General features: G+C 42.0%; 1 long non-coding RNA gene across 1 annotated transcript in view; it reads left to right on the forward strand.

Annotated features, from left to right (window-relative positions):
- The window catches only part of LOC143261877 (uncharacterized), a 33618-nt gene extending 11226 nt beyond the window's left edge, over positions 1–22392 (forward strand). Inside the window, exon 3 of the long non-coding RNA XR_013035889.1 lies at positions 21863–22392. This is a non-coding gene — a long non-coding RNA (uncharacterized LOC143261877). The remainder of the gene's footprint in view (positions 1–21862) is intronic.
- Positions 22393–22708: the final 316 nt, after the last annotated feature.

Here is a 22708-nt window from a genome sequence, read left to right on the forward strand (position 1 = left end):
TACGGCTTTAATCGTCACCAAAAACCGATTGGATCAATATGGAGATTGAGTGATGCAGTTTTCATGTCAAGATTCACGTCAGTGTTCAGCAGATATCTAGAAGACTGGTTCTTCTGCTTGAGACTTTGTATGGCGCGATTGCGGAAGTAATCAACAAGAAAAGGAAGACTACATTGATCTGAATTTCGATGTACTTTTGGAGCAAGGATTTGAGATTTGATGTTGGATCTTTCATACCGAACTTTCCTGAATTTGGTTAACAGTCTGAAACATTTACTTCTCGGGGTGAACAGGATCGGAAGTGATTGTGCGAAGTCGTGTATATTATCTATGAATCAAATTGTGCAGTAATGGCACTAAACGTCATGTAGAAGCAAACTTGAAATCTGAATCGGTAATTTTTATTTACACGTCATTATTTGCTGTTGCTTTCCATTAGTTAAAAACTTGCAACCATGTTTGGATAACAAGCAATACAGCTTCAGAGGATTGATTGCCTTGCTACTTATTTCTACATTCAAATCCTACTGTCACTAGAGATATTGCTTTCTTGAGTACGTTGATCAATTTACCGTCTGCTTCCGATTCTGACACGATTAAATCAAATACTCTAGATTTATAAAAATCCATGTTTATATGATCAATTTGGAACATTCATTCGATGAAATTGATAATGCAGATTTTCTAGTTGTAGCAAATTTTGCGAGGATATAACCTTGTTGTCTATTAAGTAAGCTAGAGTAGGTATGTCGAATCTTTTCGAGCAAACTCAAGCATTTATAGTATTACAGAGTTAATGCAATTAATAAACTTATTCCTGAGGTTTTTCATAGTAGTGTTATTGGTTTAAATAGGTCTATGATTTATATCGAACAGTATTTATCGCAGTTATTCCTGTGAAATGGAATCGCGTTGTATATTATGTGTTTGAGTACGAACGCTGTGTATTTCGAACCTGCAATTTGGTACTATCACTGATTGTGAGACACTGCATTGGTTTAGGTTGAAGTACGGAAAAGACTCGGTCAGGAAAGTAATTTTTCATTCTTATTGGAGGTTTTGTAAACGTTTTTAAAAAAGACAGAAATGGTAAATGTTTATTGTTTACATAACAGTGCAATAGATTTCTCGCAATATTTTGGGTCGTAACATTCCAATTTCAAAAAATCCTTCTCGCTAACATTGTTTCTATGTGAAATGAAGTTATTTGCATAATTTGGGCTTGATCGAGTTTCGGAAATGCGTTCGAGACTAGTTTCGGAATGACAATATTTTTTAAGTAATTTTGACATTTTCGAATTTTGTGAACCTCATAGATTATTTAAAACATTATATTTTATTTAGGACAGTAATTTAAATTGTTAGAATATTCAAAAATCTTATTTCTCTATAATCAAAAATAATAAATTATCTTTGATATAATTAATCAAGTTAATGCGAATGAACTCCTGGGGCGAATTTTACTTCTCTATTATATCGTATTCTATAGATGCTATTTTTATCGTTGCTATATAGGATGCTCTTTTCTACTGGTACGTTTCGAAATGTGGTTCTGATGTTTTCATGACACTCAACAACTATCTGCTACCATCACGGAAGTTGTCGAGTCGTCTCATCGGATACAGATAACGGCTTTGATTGTGGTAGGCTTCAGCGAGGTTCGTCGTGATTTGGTAGAATGACATCATCCATTGGTTCGTTGAATTCCAAGAAATTTCTGAGAATTTACCTTGTCTTGGTACTGGAATTTTAAAGTCTAATGAACATTCGTTGATACGTAATACATATGTGGCATTATTGTTAATTGTACCGTTATTTGTTAATTAAATTTAGATCTTACATGTGCAATTTTCAATTTGTTAGTGTGTACTATACGTAGATTACCTCCAATTAGTATTTCTATTCGGCAAGATTTCTACAACTTTGTGTGGACTACTATATTGGTTACAAAATTTTCCTATTTTAGACTCTTTCATAAGTTAAATTAAATCTAATGGTTCATAAACTTCTTTAATTTGCAAATTTGAATTTTGTCGTCGTTTTCTATTTAACATTTCATCATGATTTTTAGGACTAGAATTTATTATATCGTTCGTCGATAATTGTTCGACAGGGATTTCAGGTTGTGACGGTGCTTCTTGAGCTTCGGGAGTTGGGATGCGTAGATTATCTTCTCTTTGAAGATAATCAATATTATCGTTTTGATAATCTTGAGAAGACAGATCGACATCGAAAGTTAATGGTTCGCTATTGTGTTCGTCGCGGCCTAAATCATTTTGCGGGATATTTTCGGAGGGAACGTTCTTTACGGCAGACTTTTGAATGTCGTTCGCGCTGAAATTTTCGAGGAACTTTACATCGCGCGCGATTTCTACCCGTTTTGCATCCTTATTTCATATTCGATATCCCTTCGAACATTCGGAATACCCGACGAAAGTCCCCTTTCGCGAAGGTGGTTCAAACTTCCCTTTATTCGGATCGTTATTTAGAAAATAGACGTCGCATCCGAAATCGCGAAAGTGTTTAACGACGGGCAGCTTCCCGTAAAGCCTCTCAAAAGGAGATTTTCTGGCTGTAGCTCTTGACGGACATCGATTACGAATATGATTCGCCGTCGATATGGCTTCTGCCCAATAAGATCGCGGTAGACCGGATTGCGCGATTAGACATCTCGCCGTTTCTACTATCGTCCGATTCTTCCACTCGGCTACCCCGTTTTGCTGTGGATTGTATGCGACCGATAACCTACGTTTAATCACGTTATCGCTTAAGAACTTATCAAACCGCGAATTTATATACTCCTTCCCATTATCCGATTGTAGGAATTTCATCTTGCGACCGGTCTGATTTTATATATAGTTCTTGAATTCTCGGAACGCATCAAATACTTGGTCCTTTGACCTTATAAACCGAACTTCGCACCACCTAGAATAATCGTCAATGAACGTGACGAAATATCTGTTACCTGCGTGTGAGTGCGTTCGCATGGGGCCGCAGACATCGCTGTGAATTATTTCTAAGACTTCCGTCGCACGCTTCGATTGTTCCGGAAACGGCGTTTGCGTCATCTTATTTTCGATACAAATTTCGCAACACAATGTCCGTTTAAAATCTTCAACGTTGCCACTCGGTATGATGCACTTCCGCCTCGCTTCCAGTAGATCCTGTTGATTTAAATGTCCAAGCCGCCTGTGCCATATCTCGAGCTCGTTGTTCCGTTGCGACTTCGCTGCGTCCTCGTCTGCTGCCATGGCCCTGTGTGTGGACCTTTTTTCGTCACGTAATATAGGCCATTTTTACGAATGGCGGTCAAATTGTTATTGCCTTTACCATCGATGACTTTGGCTTGATCTTTTGTGAAAAGCACTCTGTATCCACGATCCGTTATTTTCCCGACCGATAACAGGTTTGTTCTTAGGTCCGGTACTTGCAGAGCGTCTTCTAGCGTCAAGTTCTTTTCTGAACCCCTTTCATCGATAACTACGCGCAAAGTTCCACTCGCGTTAATGTTTGTCGACGCATTGTTTGCAAGATTTAATTTTCCATGCAGCCTTTTGTCGATATATTCGAAGCTATTTAGATCCTTGCACAGGTGAGGCGTGCTGCCACTGTCCGTCGCTCACCCCGTTATTCACTCGTGTTATTTCGCATTTTTGCCCGAATTCCGACGTTGTGTAGAAGGAGATATCGCTGCTAGCACCTTTAGCCGAGTGTCTCGTGTTTCTACCCTTGCGGCACTCGGATGCTATATGGCCGAATTTCCGACATCGAAAACATTTCGGTTTTGAGCGGTCGTCATCGGTATATTATCCGCAGCTCTGTTATAATTATTTTTCCCATAATTTGGTCTTACACGTCTTCCGGCAACCATAGCGTTAGGCACTGTGTCACACGATTCATTTTTGCGTGCGTCGCTTTCTTCGATGATCTTAATTCGAAGAGTATCGGGAGGTGGCAACTCATCACGCGACTCAATTGCACAGCGTAAAATTTCGAAACTCTGTGGCAAACTATACAGCAACAAAATTGCCAGCAAATCTGCGTTGATATCCACGTCCATTTCGTGTAGTTTGTCGACAGTATCAAAGAATTTCCTGAGGTGTTCGCGAACATCTTCGCCCTCGTTCATGCGCGTAGCTTTACGCGCAGGCCCCCGTGATTGATAGATCTGCTCGAGTTTCCGCCATACCTCGTTCGATGTTCTACAATCCTTTATTTGTTTTAATTCCGACGGATTGATCGACAGTATTATATCAGATTTTGTCTTTTTTTTTTTTTTTTAAAGTAAGTTTATTTTTCTCATTTCAGTCATAATATACAGAAAATAATCCTACTCAAAAATACTTTTAACATTAATAATAAAAATTTTGATAGCCATTAGTTATCAATTTGGATAAACTCTATAGCTAGCTATGGTAATATGATATGTTTTAGGCACGTTATTAGGGCGAGAGATTTATATGCTATCAGTCTTGTATCGTTAGTTGTTAGTAAAAGAAAAGGAAGAGTCTTAAAAAAACTTTTACCATCTATCTTAAATATGACTTAGGCTAATTAAAACATAAATAAATAAGGCAGTAGGTGTGGGGTGAGGAGTTGGGATGGGTGGGTTAGGGTTCGGAGGATCTATTTACAAGGGAACTTAAAACTAATGTTGCTGTTAAGCATTTTGCGCTATTTAAGGATTGTATACAGGTCTTAAGACAATCACTGATAATAACTAATGACCTTTGTTTTTCCGGAACTTAGTCTATTTTTTCACTTTTTACGGGTTCTTCTGCGGAGTTCGTCAATGTGCTTGGCGTCGTTAGCTAGCTAGGAGTAATCTTTGTTTAGTCTATCCCTGTCCATTTTGTCCTTGATAGAGAGTGCTGTTGAGTAGTTGGATTGTTATCGTATGTATTTGTTGTCGTCTGGATTGATTTTCTTATTAGCGGAGTGTCTATTCCTATGGTAGATTATGGGTAAGTTATGTTGATCTTGGATTATTCCATTATGGTCACAGAAGAGGAACAGCTCTGGGGTATGTAACCTGAGCTTAACTTGTTGGGGGTCGTCTCTTCTTCCGTTTTCATTGTGTCTATTATTATTTGATTTTTGGTGTGGCCAATCCTGCTGAAGTAATTTCGGATGAGTTTTAAGTTGAAGCAGTCTATTCTTGGTATATCAGCTTTTGTGTATATTTTAATGTTACTGATTCTTTTGGTGTAATTTGATTCAGCTGTTCTATATCGGCCGAGGCATGTTCTTAAGCATGATCTTTCAAATCTTCTTATTTTTTCTATAATTGTTGGCCCGGTGTTCCAGAATATGGGTGCGGCATACGTTAATATGGGTCTAACTAATAGCTGGTAGCAAATAAGTTTGGCTTTGGTGGAAAGATTTTTGTTGTAGAAAAGTCTAGAGTTAGCTTTGAAGGTTCTTCTGGCTTTGTCCAGTTGCGTAATGTGGTGTTTGTTCAGTCTTAGTAGATGATCCAGTTGTACTCCTAGATATTTTACTAGCTTTTTGGGGGGGATTTCAACAGTTTCGTTAGTGTGAATGTTTTTAGCTGTGATTGTTGCTTTTTCTATCTTTACTACGTTTGAGTATTTGATTTGTTTTACCGGTCTGCGGAAGAATATTAGCTCACTTTTGGTGGGATTAATTTTCAAGTTCCAGTTTTTATAGTAGTCAGTGATGTGGTTTAATGTCATTTGTAGTGAGTTTTTGATTTGTCCTACGTCCGTGTCAGCTTTGTAGATTATTAAGTCGTCCGCGTAGGCAATCGAGTGTAGTCTGTCTACGGTGTTGAGTCCGAATTCGTTTATAACTTCGCTATTATAAATGTTGAAGAGTATTGGTGATGTTACTGTTCCTTGTTGTAGGCCTTCTGAGATTTTGAATGTGGTGGTAGACATTTTCGTTCCGTCCCATATGCGGAACGTTTTTCCTTTGGTCATATTTGCTATTAGTAGGATTAGTCCTGCTGGAAATTGGTATTTGTCTAGTTTATGAATTAGCCCATTATGCCAAACTGAATAGAATGCTTTTTCAAGGTCTAGCAATATTGCCCCCACTGTCAGTCCGTTGTGTAGGTAATTGTTGAGGTCAGAAGTTAATTTGTGAATTGCGTGTGTGGTAGAAAGTTTATTCTTAAATCCGAATTGGTTATCTGGTATAATATTGTGTTCAAATGTTCGTAGTGAGACTAATGGGTCTGTAGCTTTGTGGCTCTTCTGGGTTTTTACCTTTTTTTAGTATCGGTAGGATTTTAGCTTGTTTCCATCTGTTTGGGTAATAGGCGTGGTCAATTGCATTATTAAAGAGTATCGTGTATTCTATTATGATGGTTGTCGGTAGATTTTTGATGGCAATTGATGGGATGTTGTCCAGCCCTGACGAAGTCTTATTATTTAGCTTTTTGATAATTTCGCTTACTTCACTGCAAGAAATGAAATGATTGGTTTCTTTATCCAGGTGTACTGGCCTGTATGCTGGGTTAGCGTCTGTGAATGTTGTAAAAGTTGCCTTTGTATCTGTCATTCTTTTTGCTATTTTGCTGTATTTGTCTGTTGTTTCGTCGTATCTTGGTGAATTTATTCTTTCCAGATACTTTCCTATTATCTCGAGTTTAGTAATCGGATCTGTAATGTAAAGTTCGTTGTTGTCGGTCCTGTCTGGTAAAGTTTTCGCTACTTCTTTGTTAAATTCGTTTTTGTTAATATTAAGTCTGAGGTTTTCGATGCTAATGTGTTTTTGTGGTCTCAGTATCCTGTTAATGGTCGGGAAAAATTCATTGGCGTTCTTGAAGTTTATATTTTTAATGATGGAGGCCCAGTATGCGGTTGCAGCTTTAGAGATTTCAATGTGGAGTTTTTTATTGAGTATTTTTATTGTCCGTTTAATTCTGTTTGTCTCTTGTCTGCTGTGCTTGCTCGAGCTTTGGTACCTGATGAAATACAACTTTGATACTAGGCATGACTTTGCCGCGTGTAGTTTTTTTTAGTGTTATTGCTAATGTATTTTTGACAATAATTTGTATTGCTAGGTTTATTTGTTGAGACTATTTCTTTAATTGTTTTTGTGATAAGCAGTTCGAGGTAGCTGATACCTTCGTCTATTTCATTTATCGCGAGATTCCTATTATCCGGTAGTTTATTTTTTAGGTACTTATCGGCCCGTTTGGCGTATTTTCGCCAATTAGTTTTTTTATAGTTGAATGAGTGGGGTTTAGGAGGAGTTGGTGTTATTCCTTGGAACAGTGTGGTTGGTTCTATTGCGAATGTTAGTGCATTATGATCGCTATCGTATGGGTTTGTCCTTATTTTGTTGTTGTTGAGGTTCAGTATTTCCAATCTGCTGTCTGTTATGCAGTAATCCAGGAAAGAGTTTGCTTTGGTGTACGTAGGGTTGGCAGCTGCGTAGATTGTTGTTTTACGTGATATACTGTTGTCGACCTCCCATTGTAGTAATCGTCTGCCCCCGTCATTCGTGTTTGAATCACCCCATTGTGTATTTCTGGCGTTTATGTCGCCGGCTATGATGAAGAAACTATTTTCGTTGTCCAGATGAAAGTCTTTGTAAAGTTGTTCGAACTCGATTATGAATGTGTTTTTTGTGGATTGTGGGGCGTATATGCTGAAGATGAGTAATGTTTTTTTTGAGTTTACTATTATTTTTATCACTGTGTATTCTATGATTCTATTTTTCTTTGAGTTTGGGTATGGGACCATGGTGTAATTGATGTTGTTTTTTATAACTATTGCAGTACCTCCGCCTCTCGAGTTTGGAGCTCTGTCTGTCCTAATTATGTCGTAGTTGTTTAATTTCAGTTTGTGTTTGTTGTTAAGTTTGGCTTCTGAGATCAGTATAATGTCGTGTTTGTAAGCTTCAATATATTTTTGTAAGTCTAGTCTTTTCTTAATTGTGCACAGTGAATTTACATTTATCGCTGATATTTTGATTGGGTTGCTGGTGGTTGTGTGAGCCATTACTCGATTGACCATTGTGCTAAGTAATCGATTCTCAGTGTATTTTGGGTGATTTTATTATTGAAATCGACTAGTTGCTCTTTGATTTCGTCTAAGCTACTTCTGAATATATCAAGTATTTGGCTTATATTTATGTTGTTGCGGTTATTATTGTCCGTTACTTGAAATTGTGTTCTTTCGTTGCTGTTGGTCAGAATTCTTGGGGTAGGGGGGTTGGGGTGGGGGGGGGGGGGGGTGAGCCTTTCGTTTCTCGTGTGTGTTTCGGGTTGTGCCATATGTTGTGTGTATGGAATTCTATTGTTTTTTGTGATGTTTGCGTATGAAATACTCGGGTCAATTTGTCTGTGAATTTTTTGTGTTTTTTCGAAAGCTTTTCTGTTTTTGTTTTCGTGTTCTTGCTTCTTCATGTTCATTATCATAAACATATATGGGCAGCCCAGGTAAGAGGCCGGGTGCCCATTTTCCCCGCAGTTAGCACATTTTAGCACGTTTTTATTACCTGATTTCTCGATTTTGCATTTTCCCGGTTTATGGCTTTGTGCGCATTTGACGCACCTGTACTCCATGTTGCAGTTAGACCTGGCGTGACCTACTCTTTGGCAGTTTTTGCATTGGAAAATTTTAGGCTTTCTAAGCCTTTCCCATCTTATTGATTGGCTTAGCAGTTTTTTGATTTTGAGTAGCTCCGGATGATTGCTATTTTTGTCTATTTGCACTATAAAATGGTATTTATTGCTATTTGTGCGGTCAAATTGTAGTTTGTTAATTTTGGTTATGCTTATGTTATTGATTTTGAGTTCTAATGCAGCCATTACCTCAGCTTCATTGAAGCCCCCTCGAATGCCCTTAAGGACGAATGATTTGTTTTTAAGATGGCTTGGGGTGAAGGAGTGGAATTGGAGGTTATTTTCCTTCAGGATTTCCATGCTTTTAACCACTTGCGGTGCAAAGAAATTCTCGGTTGCGCGTGCCAGAACAATCGAGCGGGAATCACTTCGCGGCGCGTTCAGCGGGTGAGTTCCAGAAGAGAATATAAAGAGGCAGAAGGATAAAATTACATCTGTATCAATACTAAATTTATTTATTAATAATCTTGTAGGGTGTGATACTTTTCAAAACAACTTGGAATGTGTAACGCTACAAGACATGTTTTACACTCCCATGTAGTTTCACTCCGTTTTTTATGTTTAGCGCATACTACGCACCTCCGTTGTGGATTTTTTTTTGGCGTTTGTAGGTGGTATATTTCTTGGGAAATGTCCCCATTGCTTCGCTTGTAAGCGACTCGGAGCATTTCCAGCAGACATCCTTCCACGTCTTTGGTAATCAGGAAGACATACTGTTTCTAAAATCTGTTCGGCTATATCGATTCGAAACTTCGAAAAAGAATACTTTTTACATTTTGGTATTTCCATTTTTTTGCAATATAAAATATATGAATTGAGCAGTGCCATATCTGCTATGTAAAAAAATATTTTTTTATAAGTTTTAACGTATTTTCTCATTAATTTAAAAGATGATAAATAACTATCTTGCAGATCCACTCCACCCATACCCTCATTGTATTCCAAAACGATGTTAGGCTTTGTTGTAAGGCTATTATTATTTTTCCACCTCTTTTTTTCCACTTCGACCATCTCAATTTTTGTATGTTTCGTGGACATTACATATATGTCTTTTTTGTCTTTCCATTTTGCAACCAAAATTCCATTACAGGAGCGCGATATCACGTCAGAACGTTTTAGTTTTGCAGCTGCGAGTTCTTTAGGCATATTCTTCCTATTGCATCTCACTGTTCCTGTGGCATTAATTTTTCTAGACTGTAACTTTTGAAATAGGCTTGGCGAAGAATACCAATTGTCCAAAAATAGAGTATGCCCGTAACCAGTTAGTACTGTGGACATAAGCATTGTGACGCTTTCGGAGACACCTACATTCGCATTTCTGTCTAAATCTTGACCAGTGTAGATTTTGAATTTAATGCAATAACCCGACTTGGATTCACATAACTTATAAAATTTCACTCCAAAACGTGCTCTTTTGGACGGATTATACTGTTTGTACGAGATCCGACCCGTGTACTTCATTAGCGACTCATCTAACGAAATGTATTCCGCGGGAGTGCAAATATTTTGAAATTTCTCATTAAAGTAATCGATTACACTCCGCACTTTACATAAACGATCGTCATTATCGTTTACAACTTCGTTATCAGTAAAGTGCAAAAAGCGTGAAATTTGTGCAAATCTCCAATAGGGCATTGTTTTTCGAAATATTGGTGTCTCGATTACGCTTCTTTTAGACCAATATGACTGCACAGTAGATTTTTTGACTTGGGACATCAAAATGCACAAAGCAAAATACGCATGTACTTCATCTATATTGGTGTCCCACCAAATGTCTTCAAATTTTCGTAATTTGCGGTTTTCATTTTGTAGTGTTTGACTGGCGTAACGATTAATTTCTGTCACAATAATTTTCCAAAAGTCTTCTGCTAATACTTCTCTTGTCATTTGTAAAGCTGTGACATTTTGCCCAACAAGAATATGTATTCTAGATATTCTTGAATATTCCCATACTTGCGTTATATTTTCCGCGTCTTTCCAAATCCATTCCTGGGATGAAACATTCCTTTCTCTATTCTCATTCTGAACATCTTCCTCGTCGTCAGATATAATTCTACGCCGATTCCGACGTGGAAAAACAATTTGTTCTAAATCACTGTCAGATTCTACATTGTCTTGTCTTCTCCGTTTATTTATAGAAATAACATCACTGGCTTCGCTATCACTTTCCATTTTACAGTCTGGGGTCAATATTAATAACTTTACACGATGAAGAGCAAGCAGAAACTGTGCCTCGGTAAAGAATTTTATTGAACAGTGGACATGCCACGCACGTCATTTATCTTCCTGTAACAATAGCCCAACGACGTGCGTAACACGTCGCTGGCGTTCCGGTAACAAAAGCATGTTGACGTGCGTGGCACGTCTTTCCACCACAAGTGGTTAAAGTGAGCAGACTCATCACTGGCGTTGAGCCTCACAGTATCTTCGTCTAGTTGTTTTACCATAAATGACTCTGTGTTAAGTTTATTTTCTGAAATCAATGCTATTATAGCTTTTATCTTTGATTTTGTTATATATATTGGTGGCATTCTGCCCTTCCCTTTTGGTGTGGTGACATTTTCGGGAGTCCCCTGCGTTTCTTTGTTCTCAGCGCACTCTGCCGCGAGGAGATTGTAAAGGGTGTCCCAAAATTCACGCAAGAAATAATTTTGATAGAAAACACAGGTTTATAATTAAAAATTGTAAATTTTTTATTGATTTATATAGTATACAGGGTTATGTATGGAATAGCATATCGGGTAAATGGCCTCCACGACTTTGCTGGCACATACGCACTCTTTTGTTGAAATTTTCCATGATTGTTTTGCATAAATGTGGCTGAATTTCGTTGATACAGCGCTCAATTTCCTCCTTCAAGGCGTGGGTGGTCGTGGGCTTGTTGACATAAACCTTAGACTTCAAAAAACCCCAAAGAAAAAGATCCAACGGCGTTAAATCGCATGATCTGGGCGGCCAATTCTGATCACCAAAACGGGAAATTACACGACCAGGAAATGACTCATGCAGTAATTGAATTGTTTCTCGGGCTGTATGGCATGTTGCACCGTCTTGTTGAAACCACATGCCGTCCACATCCATGTCTTGCAATTTTGGCACAAGAAACTGCATTATCATGTCGCGATAGCGAGCACCATTAACCGTTATTGTCTGACCAGCTGCATTTTCGAAGAAGAATGGTCCGATGATGCCTCCAACCCAAAATCCGCACCAAACAGTGACACGTTGTGGATGCATTTGTTTCTCAACAATCACTTGTGGATTTTCTGAACCCCAAATGCGACAATATTGTCGATTAACAAAGCCATCCAGATGAAAATGAGCCTCATCGCTGAAGATGATTTTGTTCGAAAAATCAGCATCCACTTTTTGTTGTTCCATAATCCATTCAACGAACTCTCTTCGCTGTGCGTGGTCAGTAGGCTTCAGTTCTTGAGTCAATTGAACTTTGTAAGCATGAAGATGCAATTCTTGACCACGGCGCCGAATTGATGTTCCTGGACTCTCAGCAACACTCTCTCGAACTGCTTCAATGTTTTGTGTTGAACGGCTTGTTGAAGGACGGCCAGACTGTTTAACCCTTTCGCGGCGGAGCGCTCTGAAATGAGTTGCGCTCTAAGCAGCCGATGCCAGATCGACCGCGCGGACAAAATACGCGAGTCGTTCCGAACGCGGTGTGCGGAGCTGATTTTGCTGGTCATTTCTCTAACGCGGCTGGCCGGCACGCCGATCAAACAATAATATTAATAATAATAACAATTTTAGTAATGTTTAACAATCTTTAATAATCTTAGATAATTTTTAATAATATTTCTTTGTATGGTACAATCTAAAGCAGGGTTCAATACATAAACCAACTTTACAGTCTTTACATTCAAATCGTGTTTCGGTTCGCTTTTTGTGTTTGCTGCAAACCACACATTTCCGCCGACCGTTCTGCCGCTTTCCTGTGGGATTGATATATTTGGATGGAAAATGTGTTTGAACCAAACGTAACAGATTATCTTTGGATGCAGTTTGGCCTCCAGACTTATTGTTACATTGTTACGTCTCCCGACGTTTGATTAAGGACAATTACCATATAATTACTCGAATAAATATAAAATAAGTAAATATGTATTCACCTTATCATCGTAAGAATAAGATGCACACTCAGTTACATACCCACCTTCATAAGACACTACAGAACTCTACGTTAACTACACGTCTTTACCAACCACACAGAACCCACCGAACTCCACCGCACCGATAACACTAAACCGCATGAACACTAATACTTAAGTAACATTAGAACATAACTCGTGGCGTTAGACATATTCTAAGTAGCCACAATTGCGCGCGGACTGGTGTTACGTCAGTCCGCTGAACGTGGCATCCCCGCTCCGAGCGCTCCGTTGCCATGGAGACCTCCCTCCACGACGACCGAGCCTACCAAGATGGCGGCGGGATCGCAGCCGAGGAGGACCCATGCGGAGCCGAGCAGAGCAGTTCCGCATCCAACCTCTACGACTCGATTTCTGAGCTCCCAACCGGGGAGACCTTTCGGTTCCATATCCAGTCAAACTCTCCGCGATTATAACGTTAGGAATTCTATTCGTAGGAAGTAAGAACGCGCTTTGTAGTTTATATTATAATAGAATATACTATTTAGTTAGACTCAATTCAATTCATTTCCCCAACGTCCTGCATCCGGAGATCACTCCACCGAAACCCCGATCGAGCTACCAACCGCCAACGCCCAGGAAAGTCTCGACGACGCCGGGGCCTGCCAATAACCTCCCCTACACAAAATCAGGCCGAACACCGATCCAGGGGATGAGCGGAGGCAACGAGGTAAGTGCAGTGCAATCATCCCAAATAGAGCCGAGCTGACGGGTCGTGAGACCCTGTAATACGCGAACGGTACGCGTCGCGTGTGCAAAACGGTGGTTCGAAATACGTCTGTTTCCGCGGTCCGTAGAAGGGTAACATATATTTTTCGGAACGTCTACCGCGGGACGTAACAACATATATTTTTATTTGAATATTTGAGTAGAATTTCTCTAATGAGACGTAAATGAAATTTCGCAAATGTTATATTCTGTTTTGACGTAATTTTGTAAAGTATGTAAGTATTGTAAATCGAAAGGTCCACCATATGGGAAAATAATTTCTTATACCATTTTAGAGTTTTACGAATAGTATTAATGGAATTTAAAATCATATCCGTTTTATCAACTGCTCCCATAACGCGATTATAGTCTACTACGACAGTTGGTTTTAGAATTGGTCTTCCCGTTTTAATATCATTTCTTTTTGTTTCTGTATACTCAGCAGAATGATAACTTGATAACATTAGCACTTTTCTTTTGTCCATCCATTTTAGTGCTAATAATTTATCCGTAGATTGAAATGCAACTTCGCCTTTGCATAATTTATTGGATATATTAGGCATTCCACGTCTGGTTTTCTTCACGGTTCCAAATGCATGTGTCCTATTGTGATGTAAGAGAGAAAATAATGCCGGGCTTGAATACCAGTTATCGGTGACCAAAACATGACCCTTATTTAGATACGGTTCCATCAACGTCATGACAATATTTCCTGATTTTCAAATTTCTGCTAAATTATTGTTTGTTATATCCGTGCGCGCTCCACAATAGACAATAAAATCTTGGATATATCCAGTATAACAGTCACAAATAACATACGACTTGATGCCAAATCTGTTTCGTTTCGAAGGTATATATTGCTTGAAGAAACATCGTCCTTTGAAAAGCAGCAAGCTTTCGTCGATGCATAAATACTTGTACGGCTAAAATGCTCGTGAAAAAGAATTTCGCAGTCTGTCGATGATGCTCCGAATTTTTATTAGCACGTCTTGATTTGTTGTTTTATTGTTATCATGAAAGTGCAGCATTTGTAATAGAGATTTATACCTGTCTTTTGTCATTATTCTTGGAAAATTTTCCGTTCGTAATAACTCGTCGGTTGAACAATATTCTTCTATTGATACTTTACTTACTCTTGACATTAACATCGACAGAGCAAAAAATCGATATATTTCGGTAACTGTTGTATTTTTCCATGCCAACAATCGCGAGTGCCTACTGCGTACAGTTTTCGTAGTATAATAAGCATTGCTTTCTCTTACAATATGTTCAACCATATTTTCGGAAAGCCAAATTTTGTGCGCTCCAAAGAAATTGCCGCGGATCGATGTCTGGTAATTCCTCAATGTTCTCAGAATCAGATTCCGAACTACTTGGCATTAGGCGCTTTTTATTATATGCATTTGGAATTCTACCTTTCTATCCAATTTCTCTAAACATTTCAGACAGGTCAGAATCCGATGAAAATTCCATATCATCGTAGCTCATATTCGTCGTCCATTTATCCATGATTAGGGCAAAATTTGTGGATAATTATATTTGATTATGTAAAAAAAATCTTTGCACAAGAAGCGTATGCTGCTAGCACGTCAAAAACAAACGACTTAATGGACATTATTGGGCAGTTGTTGATAACAAACGAACGGTGCTTTCTTTCGAAGAGAGCGGCTCCGGATGGGCACCATCTGGCGCTGTTCGTTCGCAGCGGGTAAATTTGCCTGAGCGCCATCAGGCGCTGTTCGCTGAGAGTGAGCATCTATAGATGAGCGCCTAAAGGCGCTGTTCGCCGCGAAAGGGTTAAATCTGGGGCCGAAGTTGACGCCTAGGTATCTGACGGTCTTCTCCATTGCTATTGATCCATTCCCGATCTTGATCGTGGGAGGGCGCCTGATGTCAAGGAGTCCCTTGAGAAGGATCATTTCCGTTTTAGAGTCCGACAGATGCAGCTTGTGTTGCTTGCACCAGTCGGCTATGGTCTTCGTGGTAGCATTGCCTCTGACCTCGAGTTCCCTCCTGGAGTCGCCAGGGATCAGGACCAGGAGGTCGTCGGCATATGCTATGGTAATTATGTTGCAGCGAGCCAGAGTGTTTAGAAAACCGTCAAGCACCAGGTTCCAAAACCTCGGTCCCAGGACTGAGCCATGCGGGCAACCCTTTGTCACCCCTTTTTCTGCAATGTTATTATTGTTCTTGATCTGCACAGACCTCCCCGAGAGATAACTCTGGATAAGCCTGTACAGATTCGCCGGACAGTTGCGCTTCTTCAGGTTGTCCAGGGTTGAGGGCCACCAGACATTGTCGAATGCGCCAGCTTTGTCGAATAGTATTCCAATCACGTATCTCTCTCGGCTTTATGAAGTGATCCGCCTGACTCTCACAATTGCTTCCTCCGTGGATCTGGCTGGACGGAAGCCGAATTGCTGGTCAGAGGTATGTGGGTGATTCTCAAAGATGCCTTTTAGTCTTCCTGCTATTAGCCTCTCCAGAACCTTGCTAAGGACCGGGAGGAGGCATACAGACCTGTAGGATTTGGGGTTGGCGGGGTCCTTTTCTTCGTTCTTCAGAAGAACTTTGACGTCCCTCCGCTTCCACCTTACCGGAAATGTCGCCGATGAGAGACACGTGTTGTACATATGTGTGATTTTCGCGTGTAGGATGGGCAAGGCCCTTTGTACTACTTCCGGTTCCATTGCGTCAATGCCTGGGGCCTTCCCCCTTTTCAGTTTCCGGATGGCCGTGTCGATCTCTGAAATGGTGAATGGAGTGGTGTCAGTAGTGTTGGGCGATTCGAAAACGGTGGACCGAAGTCGCCTGTGCTGTTGCGACTCAGTGCTCGTTTCATCATCAGGTACGAGGCTGCTCAGAAGCAGTGCAGCAGTGTCTTGCCATGTCATTGTGTGTGTGTGTGCTGTTGTCTGTGAGGTTGTTGCAAGCTTTAGCGGCGTGGACTTTCCTGGTTTGTAGTCTATAGACTACTCCCCAGGGGTCTTTATTCCCCTCAGTTGTCACAACGGAGAGGAGACAGATCGGTCGGTAGGACTTCGGGGCCTTCACGTCCTTGCCCTCTCCCTTCAGGAGCATTCTGAGGGAGCCCACCTTCCTGGTGGGGGGAAAGACGCCCCAACGAAGGCACCCGTTGAATAGACGAACTAGCTGTCCTAACATTACTTTCGCGGCGGCCTTCAGCGCTCGGACCTCGATGAGGTCCGGTCCTGGTGCCTTGTCATTTCCGAATGTATGGATCGCATCCACGACCTCGTCCGGTGAAAACGGAGAGGCGTCCGCGGTGTTTGGCGCGATTCGCACGTTCTCCCTAATCTCTCGCTGCGCGGGCGTGTCGTCTTCCGGCCGGTCGTCCGGGACGTGTGCTTCCAGAAGTTTGTTGGCTGTCTCTATCGCGCTCGTGGTATTGTCGTTGACTCGCCGGACGGTGCTGAGCACCCTCTCGACACGGAGCTTGTTCGCTTGCAGCTTGTACACGAAGCCCCAAGGATCCGTGTTCCCGTACGACGATACAAAGTTTCGCCAACTCTCGAGTTTCGCCCTCTTCACCTCTCTGCTGTAGTTCCGCAACGAAGTGCGGTACTCCAGCAGTTTTTGGAGGCGTGAGGACTCATCTCTTTCCTTCTGGAAGGCACGTCTCTGTCGGTAGACAGCCTTCTTCATGACCGTAAGCCCTTTCGTCCACCACGGATTGGACTTCCTGAACCTACGCTTTCTCGGCATTGACGCGGTGCAGGCATCTGTAATGATGTCTGTGAGCGTTTCTGCCATTCCTATTGTTTCCTCCGCTGACTCCAGGCTCAGGACTTCGAGCCTCGATCGTGAAAGATCGGACAGGATCTCGGAGAATCGTTCCCAGTCGGCCCGACGAGTGTCGAACCGAGAGTTCGCGACACCGCGAACGCTACGAATCTATTCTCAACTGAGGTTTCGAGTAACCTCAGGAGACCGTCGAACATAAGGTTCCAGCACGCGGGGCCAAGGACGGAAACTTGCGGGCATCCTCTTGTCGCGCGCTTGGAGATCCTTTCTGTTCCTACCGTGAGACTGACCTTAGGGTCCTCGAAGTAATTGGAGATTACCTCGAAGACGTTGCGCGGACAGTCTCGATCCCTAAGACTACCTAACACTAGGGGCCACCAGACATTGTCGAAGGCTCCGGAAATGTCGAAGAGTAGTGCGATCACATGCCGATGTTCGGTGTCATCGACCATGCGGCGCAACTCGACAATTGCATCTTCAGTCGACTTTCCGCGCGTAAACCCGTACTGTCTGCTGGAGATGCGTCCCGTCGCCATCGCCGTCTGCTCTAGTCTGCTCTTAAGGAGCTTTTCAAATGTTTTCCCGATCACGGAGAGGAGGCATATCGGTCGGTAGGACTTTGGGTCCTTCTCGTCCTTTCCTTCGCCTTTCAGGAGGATTCTCAGAAAGCCCACCTTCCAGGCGGAGGGGAAGGCGCCCCATCGAAGGCACCCATTGAATAATCGCGCGAGTTCCCCGAGGATTGTTTTCGCGGTGACCTTCAAGACTTGTACCTCAATGAGGTCCGGTCCTGGCGCCTTTTTGTTACCGAAGGAACGAATCGCTCCGGCCACCTCCCATAAGGAGAAGGGCGGGGCGTCGGCGGTATTCGGGGCGATTCGCGCCTCTTCCCGGAGAACCCTTTGTGTCGGCGAGTCGAGTTCAGGTCGGTTGTCAGGGACGTGGGCTTCCAGAAGCTCGCTGGCGGTTTCTAAAGCACCGGTGGTACTTTTATTGTTGCGCCGGAGTGTGCTTATTACTTTCTCTACACGGAGTTTATTCGCCTGAAGCTTGTATACGATGCCCCAGGGTTCCGTGTTCCCGTTCTACGTCACGAAATTTTGCCAGCTTTCCTGTTTCGCCCTCTTCACCTCCCTGCTGTAGTTCCGCAACGAAGTACGGTACTCCTGCAGTTTTTGGAGGCAGGAGGGTTCGTCTATCGTCTTCTGGAAGGCACGCCTCTGCCTGTACACGGCCTTTTTGAGCTTAGTTAGCTCTTTTGTCCACCACGGGTTGGACTTCCTAAATTTCCTTTTTCTAGGCATTGACGCGGTGCAGGCGTCAGTGATGACGGCTGTGAGCGTCTCTGCCATTCTACCTACATCTTCCACCGACCCCAAACTCAGGACTTCGAGCCTCGACCGTGAGTGATCGGACAGGGCCACCGAGAACCGCTCCCAATCCGCTCGACGAGTGTCGAACCGAGAGTTCGCTGCTCCCTGATTTCCCGTCCCGGCCCTAGGTGCCCGCAGCCGGATGTCGATGGCGTTATGATCGCTAGTCGCCCATTCGCTTCTTATTCTCCATTCTCTGATATATGGGGCCATGGAGGGGGATGCCAAGGTAACGTCGATGTATGACGATCCTTTTGGCGTCCAGAAGGTGGGTGGTTGACTAGCGTCGCTAGCTACAGTTAATCTAAACGCGGAGACTAATCTTTCTAACTGCGCTCCCCTCTCGTCTGTGCTGTGCGGGCTCCAGAGCGAGGATTGCGCGTTCGCGTCGACTGAAATTATTATTCTCTTCCCCCTCAATGCCAGGAGTACCGTCTCCAAATGCTTGAGGTGCTTCTCTATCTCATCTTGTTGTTGGAAATAATAAGACACCGCGTAGAAGGAGAAGCCGGGGGCCAGCACTTCCGCACATGCGCAGTGCGGATTACTGAGCTGCGAGATAAAAGTGACCTCAAAGTGAGGGTTGGGGATGGCGACAGCGGCCCATGGGGAGTTGGTTTTCACCGTCGCCACCCTCACTCCGGTCCCTAATCCGTTTACCCTTTATTCTGCGCCTTGTCTGCTGACGTGTAGTTCCTGCAGGAGCAGGACGTCCAGCCGCTTTTGCGCTATAAGTTCCCTAACTTCGCCCGTTACTACAGCTGAACGTCGTATGTTCAGCTGTAGGATCCTAACTCCCGTGGTTACATTCGCGATCGCGGGGCCGCGGTTTCTCGTTGGGGCTGGGGGGACGCGGGGGTTGGTTTTCCTAATATTCCCTATATTCACAGCGTCGCACCTTACGAGGTGGACGCGGACGGCGCGAAGACCGATCCCGTCCAATTGTTTATCCGAATCTACTCCTGTTGCATTGCCTAGGTCGTTACCGATGTCCCTCCTAATCCTAGCGGTTAATTCCGACGGGAGTCCCTGTGTCCGAGGCCCTAGCTTTGTATTTTGTGTCTGGCATTAATGGTTTTTTGAAAAATAACTTCCCGCCTTCGTCCTTTCTCGTTCGTTTTCCGTTCTCATGTCCGTCTGAATAGCATTGGTTCCCGTTACTTTGCTCTTCCTCTTTTGTCTTTTGTCTTTCGCTCCTTTTATCTTTTGTCTTTCGCTCCCTTGGGCTCTTCCGACCTTTCGAACCCTTTGTTTTCTTCTGGGTGTTATTACCCAGTCGGGGCACTACTCCCCTTTTGTTTGGGTGTTACTTCCCTTTTTTTTCTTTTATGGGCTCCACCCTGCCCATGGGCTCCCTCAGGCCCGATATCACCTGGCCTAGGCCCTACAAACACTTTTGGCTCTGGAAGGTGAGGTTGCCGACCGTCAAGCGTAGACACACAGTCAGGCCCCAGTCCTTTCGCAGCGACAGCATTGGTTTCCCCGAAGTAGTAGCTAGAAGGTGGAATATTCCTTTTTTTTTGTTTGCTACGTCCTTCGGGGTACTCATAGCAGGAACCACGGGGAGGTCGCTGCTTGTTAGCCATGCGCCTCTAACCCATTAACGCCCAAAATGAAACTGCAGTATATTTTTCTATTGTTTTTCTATTTATTAGTCCATAAGGGATAAACTATGCTATATAAGAAGATAAAATGAAAAAAATATATTTACATATCAAGTTTTAGGGGTGTACTCAGCCGTGTACAATGGGCGCTTTAGGAGTGAAATTGTTTGAAACAAGGTCGTTCAACACATAGCGTTTTCAAACATATTTCGCAACGCCAGCGAATTCTTTGGTGACAGATAACACATCGCAATGGGTTTTCCATCCGTTCAGGATTATGACCATTATTGTTCCGACCCCCTAGTGCCGCTGAGGATGACGGACGGCTCTTAGTTTTCGTTGGACGTAAATAAGTCCGTGCAATAATTCGTCTGAAAGATAACTGGTCCATGTAAGTTATCTCTTGTTTAGTTTTACTGAGCAAAACATGTAGTCGCCAAGCATTTGATATCGCCATATCTAACAAATAGGTAAATATAACCCACCACCACTTTTTTCCTTTTATTGAAATCCGATAAAGGCTGATAGACTGATCCATTTGGTCAACTCCACCCATTCCTTTATTATAGTTGACAAACATTTTAGGTATATTTACGTCAACCTTTTGCTTTCTGATGTTACACCATCGTTTGACTTTGCCCAGAGGCTCTATGTCATCAAAATTAGTTCCCATTGTAACGACATTATTGTCCTTCCAACGTACCATAGTTATCTCATTCTTTGTATCAAAACTATAATCATATTCCGCCCTAGGCTTCTTCTTCATATTTTTTACTGTGATCAGGGGACATTTCTTCGTCCGATTCTCTCGAACGGTTCCAGTACTTCTAAAACCTAGTCTACCCAAATCGAGCAACAATTGATGATTGGTAAAAAAATTATCGAAATATACGATATGCTCTTTAGGAACTACAGGCATTTTAGCCAATAAAGATTTCACGACTCTCGCACCAAGGGTATCATTAGAAGGTTCTGTGGATTTTCCACAATAAACATCAAACGCGTAGCAATAACCATCTGAACCTGTCGCAGCCCAATTGCGATAACCAAATCTTACAGGCTTTCCTTGTATAAATTGTTTTGATGGATGACGCCCAAAATATTTGATCATGGACTCGTCCACAGACAAGCTTTCATGAAATACACCCCACTGACTAGAGTTTCGCTGAATCAAATCGCATAATGATCTGAGTTTGATCATTTTATCTTTCGAACCATCTATTAGACCGTTATCCACAAAATGAAGATTTCTTTTTATCTCCAAAAACCTATTGCGTGACATACAATTAGCAATCAATGGAACACCAAGGTCTTCATCCAAACTCCAGTAAGCACGTTCAGATGGCAATTCATGGTAACCGGTCAGTATCAGTACACCAAAAAATTTTTTCAAACATGCACTATCAAGTTCAAAACCATGCCTATTATTTTGATTAGCGTACAAGACACTGTTAGTTGTTATCAAATCCATTACGTCCTGATCAAATATTTTTTCAAACAACATTACGGGATTGCAGTCTGCTAAGCTTTCAACAACGTATTTTTGTCTCTTTTGTATGATATCGGTAATTTCATAAGTAGAACTATAGGTTGGCTGAGTTTTCCTCCATACAGGTAAATGTACATCACATTTTTTGGCACGTTTTGCAGGAATAGGTCTTAGCGGCTCATCATCACTGTCGCTCAATTCCGAAACATCGTAGTCAGGATGACGCCGACCTACCTCAATAGTCCCTGGAACGTCCATAGGGAATCTTGAAGCCGCCAAATTATCTTCATTACCTTCTTCCTCATCACTCACCACAGCCGGATCTGGTGGCACTAATACCATATCGTACTCTTCATCATTGCTTTCATCAGCCATAATTGATTCCAAGGCTTCCTCCAGTCTCTTATAGCTGGTAAATACGTTCCGATTGGCCATTTCAACTTATAAGTAATACTGTAAACAAAACGAAATTTTAGTACGAATCTGCCCGCTGTACCCGCCTGTGTACAGCAAATGAAACAAACCCTACTTTACAAGTTTTGTAATAACCTTTAATTCTTATGTTATTATTACCAACACAAATAAATAGACTCCATAAAACTAAAAAAAGAAGTTGAAATATTTCACTATTTTTGATAAAAACCAACAAAATAATCTTACCTTGTATGTCGTGTCTGGACTCCGTATTTTATTACACAATAAGTGAAATTTGTTTTCGCGACACCGCCTATTTTTATTTATTATATGGTAACTAGTGTCATCTAGATTTGTAATTTCTAACTACTTTCAACACTTACCACAGATAAAATACATAATTTATCGATTAAGTAGTTGTACCTGTGCAGGTACAGAGGGCGGTAATGGGCTAATCCGGCCGACACAATCCTGCACTTTTTGGCGTTCGTAATCGGCCCAGAAAAGAGATAGCACCTCAGGCGGTCGCCGACTGGTCGCACCCGCCTGAGAGATACATTAGCAACTCCCGCCAGTAGATAGGGACATTTAAT

This window comes from Megalopta genalis, unplaced genomic scaffold (genome assembly GCF_051020955.1).
Source record: "Megalopta genalis isolate 19385.01 unplaced genomic scaffold, iyMegGena1_principal scaffold0071, whole genome shotgun sequence".
In the NCBI taxonomy this organism is placed as follows: domain Eukaryota; kingdom Metazoa; phylum Arthropoda; class Insecta; order Hymenoptera; family Halictidae; genus Megalopta; species Megalopta genalis.